This window comes from Suncus etruscus, chromosome 18 (assembly GCF_024139225.1).
Source record: "Suncus etruscus isolate mSunEtr1 chromosome 18, mSunEtr1.pri.cur, whole genome shotgun sequence".
NCBI lineage: Eukaryota > Metazoa > Chordata > Mammalia > Eulipotyphla > Soricidae > Suncus > Suncus etruscus.
Genome location: NC_064865.1, coordinates 38,519,899 through 38,534,091, shown reverse-complemented (window position 1 = coordinate 38,534,091; position 14,193 = coordinate 38,519,899). Strand labels below are relative to the sequence as shown.

The following is a 14,193-nucleotide window of genomic DNA, read 5'->3' as shown; positions in this document are numbered from 1 at the left end:
CCCCTTAAGAGCAGAGCCAAGAGTAAGCCTTGAGCATGCCTAGGTGTGGCTTAAAAACAAAAGGGAGCCCGAGTCTGAGTACAGTGCGGTACAGTGGGGTAGGGTGTTTGCCCACCACAATGCTCTTAGGTTCAACCTTGAGCACTGAGTCTGGAGTCAGCCCTGAGCACTGCCAGGTGTGGCCCCAAAACCAAAACTAACAACAAAGAGCATGCTATAACAGGGAGAGGGGCTTATCTGCATGTGCTTCGCATACACACAACTATTCCCAAATTGGAGGTACTTGAGTATAGAGGGAGCCCCCAATTATGACTCAGAGGAGCTTAGGGGTGGAATCCTAAGTTGGCAAATGTATTTATTAGAGACAGGCTAAAGCCATCTGGGACCCACATGTCTCCCTTCACCTTGCCCACTTCACCATGGGCTTGTCTTGGTCCTCTTTGGGGTAGTCTGAGGCAGGGAGGAAGCGAAATGATTCACCACCAGCCTCTGTTCCACCAGGGCCAAGCCAGCTGTGCAGTTTCCAAAAACAGCTGGTGCAAGATGTAGGGATGCCATGCCAGGCCCTGCCTCTGGGGTGGAGTAAGGACCCAGCCAGCCAGTCAGGGCCTAGGACAAAGGGAGGTGGGCAGGACCAAAGACCCAGGCGCTGTAATGGGGATGTGTCGGGGCCAGAGGTGCCCGGCCTGGGGCAGGGCCAAGTAGGGCAGGGGAGCGGCGGCCAGTCACCCAACACTGAGGGAGCGGGTGTCCGATGGGACTGCTGATAGAGGTGACACTAGATCTCGGGCCTGGGAGGCAGAAGGCAGAAGTGGGGAGACCCAGTTCTAGGGATCCTGAATCTCAATTCTATCACATCCCCCTTGAGCTTCTGTGCAGCCTCAGTTTACCCATCTGGAAACGGGGTACCGAGGGGAAGGTCAGCATGGTGCCCAGACCCTGGTAAGTATTAGTGAAGTCACATGTACTCAAGCCTCAGCTGTGACCCTGCCTCACTAGGCTACCCCAGGCCAGACCTGCCACCCCAGTACCCCGAGTTTTATGGGGGTACACCTCAGAAGTTGCAGGATGGTGATGAATAACAGTTGTAGGGTGGACAGCTGGTGGGGGGACCTGGGCACCTCCTGCAGAGACCCTCCTGAAGGCCCTGGGCCTCAGTCCTGGGAGTATGCTGACCTCTGACCCTGAGAGATAACCCACCCCCCTCAAATGAGATGACGCAGATACAGAGGCTAAGATCCGGGACCTCACCCAGACTGTACAAGTGTGTCCTGTCTTGGCAATCTGTCCAGTGGGCCTCAGTGTCCGTGTCTGTGAAATGGGCTGGCTCATACTGGACTGGCCAGACTAGAATAGCTCATGATCTGAAGGGAAAGTCACGCTTGGTTCATGAGTGCGGATCTCAGACCTGCCTCCACCATCCTCCCTGAGACAGTGTCACTCACACTCTGGGTGTTATGACCACTTCTGTGGCCTCTCCTGACATCCAGAAGTACCTCAGCCCCTTTCCATCCCTCCAGGACTAGAAGGAGGAAGCAAAGACATAAGAAAACCAACTAGAAACATCCACAAATTAAAACTGTAAAAGAGTCATGACTGGCTGGTCTGACTCAAGAAGGGGGATCTGTGGCCAAAGCAACAGTATAGCAGACAGTGCACCTGCCTCAAATGTGCCTGAACTGGGTTCAATCCCTGGTACTCCATATGGTCCCCTGAGCCCACCAGGAGTGATCCCTGAACCCAGAAGCAGAAGCAACCCTTAAGTACTGTTGAGTATGCTCCCCAATTTTTTTGATTTTGGGACTACACCCAGCAGTGCTCAGGGGTTATTTCTGGTTCTGCACTCAGAAATTACTCCTGGCAGGCTCAGGGGACCATATGGGATGCAGGGGATCAAACCCAGGTCCATCCCAGGTTGGCCACATGCAAGACATACGCCCTGTCACTGTGCTATCTCTCTGCCCTCCTCCCAATTTTTTAAATGGGAAATGCAAGTTAAATGTCAGTTTAACCCAGCAGCACTTAGGGGTTACTCCTGGCTCTATGCTAAGAAATCACACCTGGAAGGTTCAGGGGACCATATGGGATGCTGGAGATTGAATCCTGGTGGTCCCAGGTCAGCAGCAAGCAAGGCAAATGCCCTACTGCTGTGCTATCACTCTGACCCCCACAAAAACAAATTTTAAAAGGAGTAAGGAAGATAGTATAAATGATAGAGCATATACCTAGTATAGTGAGGCCCTAAGTTCAGTCCCTGGCACCACATTCCTCCCTCCCCATTACCTCTGGATTATGGTCCTGGTGACTTCTCGCACCATTGGAAATGGTCACTACTAAAATAATGTTTGTGGGCCATCACAATAGCGCAGTGGTAGAGTGTTCGCCTTGCACGCGGCAGATCCAGACAGATGTTGGTTTGATCCCCAGCATCCCATATGATCCCCCAAGTCAGGAGTGATTTCTGAGTGCATAGCCAGGAGTAGCCCCTGAGCGTCACCGGGTGTGACCCCCCCCAAAAAATAATGTTTGTAATATTTGTAGTATCAAACAGCAGCACAGGTTGGAGGCTTAGAGGAAAGACCCCCACATCTAGCATCTAGCACCTGACTTTTTCTTTTTTTCTTTTTTTTTTTTTTTTTTTTTGGTTTTTGGGTCACACCCAGCAGCGCTCAGGGGTTACTCCTGGCTCTATGCTCAGAAATCGCTCCTGGCAGGCTCGGGGGACCATATGGGATGCCAGGATTAGGATAACCATCCTTCTGCATGCAAGGCAAATAAATGCCTTACCTCCATGCTATCTCTCCGGCCCCACCTGACTTTTTCAATACCTGGGTCCAACTAAAGTTGACTCTACATTTGGACTTTTTTTTTGTCTTTGGGCCACACCCAGCAGTGCTCAGGGGTTACTCCTGCTGTCTGCTCAGAAATAGCTCCTGGCAGACACAAGGGACCATATAGGACGCCGGGATTCGAACCAACCACCTTAGGTCCTGGCTGCTTGCAAGGCAAACGCCGCTGTGCTATCTCTCCGGCCTCTGGACATTTTTATACAAAAATAAACATGAACACACACATGTCTATATTTTTTTTTATTTAATTTATTTGTGTTTGGAGTATGTAGGGCTTACTCCTAGTTTTGTGCTCAGGAATCACTCTGCCAGGGCTTGAAGGACCATCTGGAGTGCCAGGATCTGACTCAGGTCTGCTGCCCACAAGGCAAATGTCCAGACGCCAGTATTACACTAAAGACACCATTCTACAAAGTCACTTGTTTTAGCTGCCCAGGATACTCTGCCCACCGCTCCACTGGGCTATTAGGCTCCTCTCTGTTCTCTCTCATGGGCACCTATAGCATCTACATTGGTGAATGGCCCACAGAATACAGTCCTCTGATGTTCAATGGCCAGAGGAAAGAACCAACAGCCACCTAAAACTGCTTCTTCAGAAGAGGCCTTAATTATGTCACACACATACACACCCCTGATGGGTCCCCTCCAGTGTGTTTTCTTTGCAGCTCCAAGATGAGAATCCTCAGGGTGTAATGACAGGTCAAAACTGTGATCCTTGAGGCTAGAGTACAGAGGGTAGCAGGCTTACCTTCATGCAGCTGACCCAGGTTCAATCCTCAGCATCCCATATGGTCCCCCAGCCCTGCCAGGAGTAATTTCTGAGTCTAGAACCAGGAATAAGCCCTAGGCACTACCGGGTGTGGCCCCAAAACCAACAAAACAAAACAAAAACATGATCCTTCTGCCAAAAGATGATGCTAACTTAATCTCCCCGCTGGTGGAGTTCCGGCTTCCCACAAGCATGGGCCTCCTGCTCTGATCCTGGCAATGTCTTCAATTTCTCAAACAGATTAAGCTTATTTAGCAACTCCACCTTTGATCATCAAATCTCCTTTGGTCCTTCCTTGAGTAGATGAGAGAAAACATCAGTTTTATTATTTCTGAGATATCCAAGGAGCCCCAGTCAATCAATAGGGCCCTTATTCCTCAGACAGGAAATAGAAACAATTTCCAGGTGCAAAACTAGAAATGACTTTTTTTTTTATTTTTCCTGGTTGGTTGGTTTTTTTGAGGGGCTTGGGATGGAATTCTGGGCATGACCCACCCACACAAGTGGAGACTCCCATAGGAAGTCACATCCACAGCCCTTGAACTCATTAACATTCTGAAAGATTATCAAGGGGGGTGGTGGGGAGAGCAGTGGCACAAGCGGTAGGGCGTTTGCCTTGCATGTGCTGACCTAGGACAGACTGCAGTTTGATCCCCAGCATCCATATGGTTCCTCAAGCCAGGAGCGATTTCTGAGCGCATAGTGCTTGCAAGGCAAACGCCGCTGTGTTATCTATCTGGCCCTCAGGAGTGACTAGATTTTCAAAGACTCTACATTTGAGGTAGTTTTTTTTTTTTTTTTGGCGGGGAGGGCACACCTGGCAGTACTCAGGGGTTATTCCTGGTGTGCCCTCCCCCCAACAAAAACCACCTCATATGTAGAGTCTTTGAAAATCTAATTGGGTGGGAAAGGGGGAATACCTGGATTTTATTTAGTATTTATATTAGTTTGGGTTGAAGACTACATGTGCCAGTGTTAGCCCTGTGTGCTTGGCTCTGTGCTCAGGAATCACTCCTGGTGGTGCTTAGGGGACCCTACATAGTACCAGGGATTATGCCAGGGTTAGCTTCATGCAAGACAAGGTGTCCTACCCTCTGTACAGTCTTTTCGGCTGGCACTTGTATTTTAACTCTGCCATTGCTTTTCCCCATCTGGGTACCCACCACCATCAAGCATTTTACTGCCAAATGAGGTTTAAATAGAAGTACAGCGCTCCACTCCCACCGCCAGTCTCCCAGTTTCCTACAGCCTCTCACACCAGCCTCCAGGTCTCTGGACATCCTACCCCAGCTCCAAGCACAAACTCCACACATCCACCAGCCCGAATTAAACTTCCTGTCCCCTCAGCATCACATGCTCAATTCTGTCTGCACCACATTTCATGCAATGAAGGACGGAATCATCCCTTGGGCATCAAGCCAGTGGCACCCCTAAGGCACTCCAGCCCAGGATGAACTCAGCTCTCCTTGGCACTGCAAAACAAACAACTAGGGTGACTTGCTCTCTGGCCATCTTTCTTTATTAGGGTGGTCTGGCGACACACCCTCATTTTTGATATCAGCCTGCATTGGGTTTGCCGGCACCTGAGCATTATTTTGGTGAAAGAAAGATAATAAAAGCTCTTTTTGTTTTTGTTGCTCTGTAAGAAAACTGCAAAAGCAAATCCAGCAGAGCTGCTGTGGGCCCCCTCTGATCCTCCCCATTTCCTTCCACCTGCTTCCCTGGAGGTCAGCCCCCCAGAGGACTTCCCACCCCCCAAGTTTCCCCCATCCAGTTTCACTTCTCCAGTGCAAGTTTCCTGACCCTAGTGTGGCCCTGCTGGGGGGAAAGTTATGCAAATTTCTGTGTGTGTCTGCACATTTCTCACAGGAGAAAAAAGATGCTAACTGAGTCCTGAGAGAGAAAGAAGGTCCAAGGCATGAACAAAATTTTGGGCAAATCCACTCCAGGCTCGGGGGTTCAGTGAGACAGAACAAGGATGCCCGGGGCCCCACCCTGGACTTCAGGGTAGGGAAGTCACAAGGGTCTGGGAGCGGAGAAAGGGGAAGGTCCCCCAGGGGAGGCCAGCAGGGTGTAGGGAGAGGCACTTCAGGGGCTCCCAGTCCAAGCCAGGAAGCTTCTAGAAAGAAGTCGGAGGTCTGAGCGGAAGGGAGAGGAGGAATGGGCTGGGTGGAATAGCCTTTGCGAGGGCTGCAGGTGACTGAGGAACTGATGCAGCTGGGAGCTGCAGGGGTGGGTAAGGAAGGAGAAGAGGCACAGGTGTTGGTGATGGGGGGGGCAGCAAGGCCCTAACGGGACTCTGCACTTGTCCACGTAGATGTGGGGGAGCAGGGAGGCCGCACTGACACTAAGAAGCATCTTTAAAGATCACCGTGCCTGGGCCAGAGCAATGGCACAAGCTGTAGGGCGTTTGCCTTGCATGCGCTAACCTAGGACAGACTGTGGTTCAATCCCCTGGCGTCCCATATGTTCCTCAAGCCAGTAGCAATTTCTAAGCACATAGCCAGGAGTAACCCTTGGAGACTCACTGGATGTGGCCCAAAACCAAAACAAGCAAACAAAAAAAAATCACCGTGCCTTGCACACAGCCTACCAGGGGTCCATCCTCAGCATCCCATATGGTCCCCTGAGACAGTCAGAACTGATCCCTGAATGTAGAACCAGGAGTAACCCCTGAGCACTGCCGAGTGTCACTACCGCCCTCCAAAAAAAAAAAAAAAAAAGTCACTGTGCTTGTCACATGGGAGATGCTTGAGGATGCTTGAAGCAAGATTATGCTGCACACCCACAGTCTTCATGCTCGCCCCAAATCCAGGAGAGGCTGTGACACAGCAGACACAGAAGGCCTTTCGAAACTAAGCTCCAGCCCAGTTCAAATCCGCCTCCTCCACTTCCCAACTGTGACCCCCAGGACATGGGGTCCTCTCTGTCCTTCCAGCATTAGGTGCTCAATTCTGTCTGCACCACGATGTTTCATGCATTGAAAGATGGAACCATCCCTTGGGCATCATCCGTCCTCTGTCTCCATTTTTCCTTTTCTTTTTTTTTTTTTTTTTTTTTTTGGTTTTTGGGCCACACCCGTTTGATGCTCAGGGGTTACTCCTGGCTATGTGCTCAGAAATCGCCCCTGGCTTGGGGGGACCATATGGGACGCCGGGGGATCGAACCGCGGTCCTTCCTTGGCTAGCTTGCAAGGCAGACACCTTACCTCCAGTGCCACCTACCCGGCCCCCATTTTTCCTTTTCTTGCCTGAAACCTGGGGGCAATAAGAGCACCAACTTCCCACACTGTGTTCTCAAGGTTCCAGAGGACCTGGATGGGTTCAGGCACAGGGGTATCCGGGCTACAGCTGTGGATTAACTTTCACTGACACCTAGCAGCCTTCATAGCCTAGCAATGTGGTCAGAAAGGAGCCCAGGGGCCGGCGTGGTGGCACTAGAGGTAAGGTGTCTGCCTTGCCAGCGCTAGCCTAGGACAGACCACGGTTTGATCCCCTGGTGTCTCATATGGTCCCCCAAGCCAGGAGCGACTCTGAGCGCATAGCCAGGAGTAACCCCTGAGCGTCACCGGGTGTGGCCCAAAACCAAAAAAAAAAAAAAAAAGAAAGGAGCCCAGGGAAGCTTCTGGGGCTCAGGCCAGGAAGACACCAGGAGATGAGTCCATATCTCAGGCTCCACGGAGCATGCCCAGATTAGGACAGGAACCCAGGACACCCTGAGTTGCTCTCTGGACAGGAGCCCCCCCTCAGCCACCGGCGGGTCAGCACGTCTGTCATAGACAAGAGGCCATAGTCTTTCCCTAAGGCAGAGGAGCAATAGCACAGTGGGTAGGGCGTTTGCCTTGCATGTGGCTGATACGAGTTTAATCTCCAGCACCCCATAGGTTCTCCCAAACCCACCAGGAATAATTCCTGAGCACAAAGTCAGGAGTACCACTGGATGTGGTCCAAAAACCAAAATCAAACAAATAACCCTGACTTTAGTACAGGACCCCCCAAAGTCCCTTAGGCTGGGCACGCACAGCCAAGCACACCCAAACCCACATCAGAACCATACATAGTCCTCCCCAAGGCCGAAGGCCGCAGCCAGAAAGAATCTTGAAGGGACTGTCCCGGGGTGACAAGGAGGTCTCCAAGGAGGAGAAAGGAAACCCAGGAGAAAGCTCACCCCCGCCCTCAGGGGTGACTTCCCCAGGTGCAAGTTCATTCCCTGCTCCTTTACTCCATGCCAAAGCCCAGGGAGGTGAGGCCCAGGGCAGACAGATATGAATCAGACTTTTGCCCTGAGGCACTTGAAGGCTAAAGGGTGACAGACAAGACAGAAATAACAGAAATAACCAGCCACGAGACAGGAGAAAGGGAAGCTGGAGGGAAGACACTCCGCTGGAGAACCTGGGAGGCTGCCTTGGAGATAGTGGCTGGTGACTGGTGACTTGGGCACGGGAGGGAGTGAGAGGGGCCGGTGGGTGACAGCTAGACCCCCCAGAAACCACTGACATCTGTGTAGCATAGCTCCAGGCTGCAGAGAGTCAGGGCCATGTGGGTGATTCATGGTTGAGCCCCGAGAAAAAGCTGCATGATCCGTGCAGCTGGGTGAAAGTGGGGAGGGTGATGATGCCCGCTGGGGCTGTCAAGGTCGGGTCTGTCACTATGTCCCTTACACCCTGGTGACATTTCTATCTTTTCTTTTTGGGGGGGTGGGCACAGCCAGCGGTGCTCAGGGGTCAGTCCTGGCTCTGCAGTCAGGATTCACTCCAGGCGAAGTGGGGGGGGGGGGTGGAGGGTATCACTTGGAATGCCAGGGAGGACCGGAATCCAAAATCCAGATGGAATTCAAGGGGGGAGGGAGGGCTGGAGGCAGGCGTGAAAGGCAAGTGGCCTGCCCACTGTGCTATCACTCAGGCCCCCCTGGTGACCTTTTCATCTTTTCATACCAAAATAAAAGAAGGCGGGCGGGCGGGCAGGGAGTGCGGGGGCAAGCTGGCAGTGGTGCCAGCACCCCCAAGCAACCAAGCAACCAAACCATAAGGCTGGCACAGACCATAGGACTAGCAGGCCTCTGGGGCCCGCACTGCCTCCCTCCTCCTCCTCCTCCTCCTCACCCCAGCTGCAGGAAGGGATGCAAAGGTGGAAGGGGGGGTGATTGGAGCTCTTGAGCTGCAAACCTGGGGCACCTCGGTGCCAGCTTCTCCCTGGCCCAGTGGGATCCGTTAATAGCAAGTGAGGCCCCAGAGGGCCTGGCCCGGTTCGACCCAACACTTGGGGGGCACAGACCCCCGCTTCCTAGGGAACCTATTCCTTGCTACGTCGTTCTGCACTCCAACCCCCCCCCCAGGCCTCCCCGCAAAGCAGCCAGGGTCCACCCAGGGCGCATCCTGGCCGGGCCTGGGTGATGCCCAAAGACCCAGGACTGCTCACACCTGTGTCCAGGTAACTGCGTGATGGGTGATCAGGGCCCCCGCAAACCCTTGGGGCTCTGCCCGCACCCCCCACCCCGGGGCCAAGAAGAGCCTTACCTGGAGCCCGACGCGCTCCGCAGCATCCGGAGGCGCCTGGCTGGGGAGAGCGGGGGTCGCAAGCCCGGCCGACAGCCCGGGGGAGGTGACGGGGGAGGAGGAAGGGGAGGAGGAGGAGCGGCAAGGCCGGCGGGCTGCGGGAGGAGGAAGGTCAGAGGCTCGGCGGGAGGAGGAGGAGGAGGAGGAGGAGGAGGAGGAGGAGGAGACGGCGGCAGATGGGAGCAGATTAGAAGCCGCTTTGGCGAGCCAATGGCAGCCCGGCGGGGCCTGCGCAGGTGCAGGCGGGGAGGAGAATGGGGGCTCCTCCTCCTCCTCCTCCTCCTCCTCCTCCTCCTTCAAGGGGGTGCTCCCTCCCGGCCAGGCCAAAGGCGCTGCGGAGCATCTCCCCGGAGCAGCAGCACCACCACCACCACCTCGGCCCCTTCCCCACTTTGCAGCTCCCTCTGGGCCCCCTGCCTGGCTCTGCAGGGCCTCTCCTGATCCCCAAATTTGCTGCTGCGTGTGTGGTGGGGATGGGGGTTCTTGCTCATCACCCACCCACCTCCTACTTGGCATGGCCTGGATTGCAATTACCCCCCCCCCCCACACACACACACCCTGACCCTTCAGGGCAGGTCTCCAAGGTGTGCCCTTGTTCCAGGAGGGTCTGCAAAGCCCACACCAGCTATGGGGAGGCTCTCCCGCTGATGGCTTGGGGCCTAAAAGGTCACCCCCTAGGGCTGTCAGTGTTCCTGACTAACACCTGAATATGTCCAGGGGTCTGAACTCTGCTGGTTGGGCTGGGCTGGGCAGGACCTAGTGACCTACCTGGCTCTTTTGTGGCAGATAATCCGGGGGTGGGGGGGGGCAGATAATCCGAAGGCAGCTTTGTTTCAGCCACCAAAAGATCCCTAGCGACCAGGTAGGGGCCCAGAACATCTAATCTGGGCGGGAGACAACGTGGCCACTTGGAGTATAAGAGTTAGATCTCTTCACCTCACATAGGCACACACAGAGACACAGACAGACAGGCAGGCAGGCAGGCAGACAGACACACACACACACACACACACACACACACACACACACACACACACAACTAAGGCCAAATCTCTCTGCTCCCAGGGAAGTACCCCATTCGGAGAGGTTGACCCTCATTGCTTATCAAGGAATTTTAAAGTGCTAACAACAAGGCAGGGGTGCCAAGCACGGACCTGACCGGTGCCCTGAGCTTCGTCCCAGGCCTGCTCGGGAACTTTCACGCCTGAATTGGTCAGAAGCTTCTCAAAGAAGGCCGTGAAGACTGATTTGTCTCAGACCTCACCCCTCTCTATTATTGCCCCAGCTGCTCTTTCTCTCCCACCCACCCCTCACTACCTTGCCTTCATTATCATTCATGGTCTCATGCAGGAAGAATTCTGCATGGGGTGGGGAGTGCAGGGAGACAGCTCAGCCTGCTGGAGCTCACACACACACACACACACACACACACACACACACACGCACACACACACATTGCATGTAGGAGACCTAGGTTCAGTCCCCAGCATCACTTGAACCTAGCAGTGCCAGGAGTGACCCCTAAATCCAGAATTGGAAGTAGCCCTCCTAGATAAGGCTCCAAAACCAAAACATGATTAGTTGATTACAAATAAATTTCTTTTTTTTTTTTTTTTTTTGGTTTTTGGGCCACACCCGGCGGTGCTCAGGGGTTACTCCTGGCTGTCTGCTCAGAAATAGCTCCTGGCAGGCACGGGGGACCATATGGGACACCGGGATTCGAACCAACCACCTTAGGTCCTAGATCGGCTGCTTGCAAGGCAAACGCCGCTGTGCTATCTCTCTGGGCCCACAAATAAATTTCATTTTAAAAAATTTCTCAGAGCAGGGTTAGAGATGCAGCTTAGCAGTAAAGCACTCCCCTACCTGTGCGGGGCCCAAGAACAAACATACATAGTGCTCAAAGAACTCTCAGAGCCATGGACCAAAGCTATAGCATAGCGGTAGGGCATATCCCTTGCACATGGAGACCCAGGACAGATCCGGGTTTGATCCCTGGCATCCCATGTTGTTCTCCTAGCCTGCCAGAGCGATTTCATAGCACAGAGCCGGGAGTAACCCCTGAGAGTCACAGGATATGGCCCAAAAGGCAAAAAAAGAAAAGAAAAAAGAAACTAACCTGCCTGGGGTTAAACTGGTCATTCGTCATCTGCATGCAAGGCAAATGCACTGCCCATTGTACAAACTCTCTGGCCCTTACCCACTCCCCATAATAATTATGTGACCAGACACTAAATTGGTGCCCATGCTGAACTAACACCTGCTGCACAGGTTGTGTGAATCTGTAAGTCTGAGCAAGTTGATCCCAGCAAGCACTAGGGCACCAGCAGTCTAGTCATCACTGTGAGGGCCTCAGCATCTCTGCAATTACTGTAGCAGCACCAGCAAGCTGCATGCTAAAGGCGTCTGTTACTGTTCCCATTAATTACTTGCACTCTCCCCTTTGGGTCAGCCAGTGCCGTGGAAACCCCCTCTTCAGCAGCACTTCCTTTTTGTGGGGAGGGTTTGGGCCACATTTGGCAGCACTCGGGGATTACTCGGCGTGGCTCTGTGCTCAGAAATCACTCCTGGCAGACTCAGGGAACAATATGGGATCGAATCCAGGTCGGCTGCATGCAAGCAAATCCCCTACCCACTGTGCTATATCACTCCATCCTCATCAACAGAATTTCTCTTTTTTATTATTTATTATTTTATTTTGTATTTCTTGTTTTGTTTTGTTTTGGGGCCACACCCGAAGGTGCTCAGGGCTTACTCCTGGCTGTCTGCTCAGAAATAGCTCCTGGCAGGCTCGGAGGACCATATGGGACACCGGGATTCGAACCAACCACCTTTGGTCCTGGATCGACTGCTTGCAAGGCAAACGCCACTGTGCTATCTCTCCGGGCCCATATTTCTTTTTTTTAATAAGCTTTTTAGGGCCAGCGAGATAGCATGGAGGTAAGGAGTTTGACTTGCATGCAGAAGGACGATGGTTCGAATCCTGGCATCCCATATGGTCCCCTGAGCCTGCCAGGAGCGATTTCTGAGAGCAGAGCAAGGAGGAAACCCTGAACACTGCCGAGTGTGACCCAAAACCCCCCCAAAATAATAATCTTTTTAAAAGTTTGGGGGTTCCCCCCCTTTTGGGGACCCTGAGACTACACCCAGTGATACTCAGGACATACTTCTGACACAGGCATCACTCTTTGTGTGTGTGTGTGTGTGTGTGTGTGGTTTTTGGGTCACACCCGGCAGTGCTCAGGGGTTACTCCTGGCTCCATGCTCAGAAATTGCTCCTGGTAGGCACCGGGGACCATATGGGACACCGGAATTCGAACTGATGACCTTCTGCATGAAAGGCAAATGCCTTACCTCCATGCTATCTCTCCGGCCCCAGGCATCACTCTTAATGGAGCTCAGGGGATTGTGTAGAGTTCCAGGAATCGAATCTGTGCAAGGCAAGCGCCCTGCCTGCTGTGCTATCTCCAGCCCCTAATTTAAGAAAAGTATTTTAGGCACATGTATGTTGCCAGCCCATAGACATGGAGCCCACACACATGGAAAGAACACACATGATGCCCACACACATGTGTCACCCGAATCTCCCCTGATGAGATGTGGACTCTATAGCTTTCTTCCTTCATCTCTGGAATGTATACCCAGGCCCAGGCTCTATCCGCCTTTGGAAAATCCACGCACTCTCTCTTGGGTGCATTCCTCTCTCTCTCTCTCTCTCTCTCTCTCTCTCTCTCTCTCTCTCTCTCTCTCTCTCTCTCTCTCTCTCTCTCTCCTTCATTTTTTAATTTTAATTTGATTTCAACAATGTGGCTTACAAAGTCCTTCATAGTTGGGTTTCAGACATACAACGAATCAGGGCCAATCCTGAAGAGAAGTAAAGTTAAGTAAAATAAAAACTTTTCCTACAGCCTCCTGGGCCCCACCTTATCTAAAGCCCCTCCACCCTCATGACGAACTGTTACCTAAAGTATGCAGGCAGGGGCCGGAGAGATAGCATGGAGGTAAGGCGTTTGCCTTTCATGCAGAAGGTTGGTGGTTCGAATCCTGGCATCCCATATGGTCCCCAGAACCTGCCAGGGGTGATTTCTGAGCGTAGAGCCAGGAGGAACCCCTGAGCGCAGCCGGTTGTAACCCCCCCCCCAAAAAATAGAGCAATCAAAGTTAGTTTGTGGTATTCTATCTTAGAATGGTGTTACTAAAGGCATTGAAGACTGGAGCAGGAGCGATAGCATGGAGGTAGGGTATTTGCCTTGCATGCAGAAGGACAGTGATTCAAATCCCAGCGTCCCGTATGGTCCCCTGACTCTGCCAGGAGTGATTTCTGAGCATAGAGCCAGGAGTAACCCCTGAGCGCTGCCGGGTGTGACCCCAAAACCAAAATTAATAATAATAAGTCATTGAAGATTTTCTTGGATCCCTAAGTAAAGAGTTTATTTATTTATTTTATTTTTGGGAATACATACCCAGTGATTTCCAGGGGTTACTACTAGCTCTGTGCTCAGGGATCACTCCTTACAGTGCTCAGGAATATAGGGAATGCTGAAGATTGAATCCAGGTCAGCTAAGTGCAAGGCAAGCTCTCGCCCTACCCACTCTGCTATCTCTACAGCCTCTGATAAAAATAAAAAATAAAAAAAAGTAAAAACAGGTTTTTATTTAAATAGTGTGAGGAAGAGGGATGAGAGAGAAACAAAGACAGAGAGACAGAGAGAATAACTTACTCAAGAAAGAGCATAGTTGGGGCCAGAGAAATAGCTAGTGGGTAGGGTGTTTACCTTGCATATGGCCAACCACGTTTGATCCCTAGCATCTCATATGGTTCCCCAAGCCTTCCAGCAGTGATTTCTGAGAGCAAAGGTAGGAGTAACCACTGAGCCCAAAAATAAAAATACATATGCTGGAGCGGTAGCACAGTAGGTAGGGCATTTGCCTTGCATATTGCCTAGCCAGGTTCAATCCCCAGCATCCCATATGGTTCCCTGAGCCTGCCAAGAGTAATTTCTGAATGCGGAGCTAGGAGT

The 14,193-nt window shown here is 52.3% G+C and overlaps 1 protein-coding gene across 1 annotated transcript in view; it reads right to left on the bottom strand.

Moving 5' to 3' along the window:
• Nucleotides 1-9,345, bottom strand: part of PACSIN1 (protein kinase C and casein kinase substrate in neurons 1) — a 59,477-nt gene extending 50,132 nt beyond the window's left edge. Inside the window, exon 1 of the mRNA XM_049765262.1 lies at nucleotides 9,134-9,345. The gene's annotated coding sequence lies outside the window, so the exon portion shown is untranslated. The remainder of the gene's footprint in view (nucleotides 1-9,133) is intronic.
• Between the last annotated feature and the right edge of the window lie 4,848 nt (nucleotides 9,346-14,193).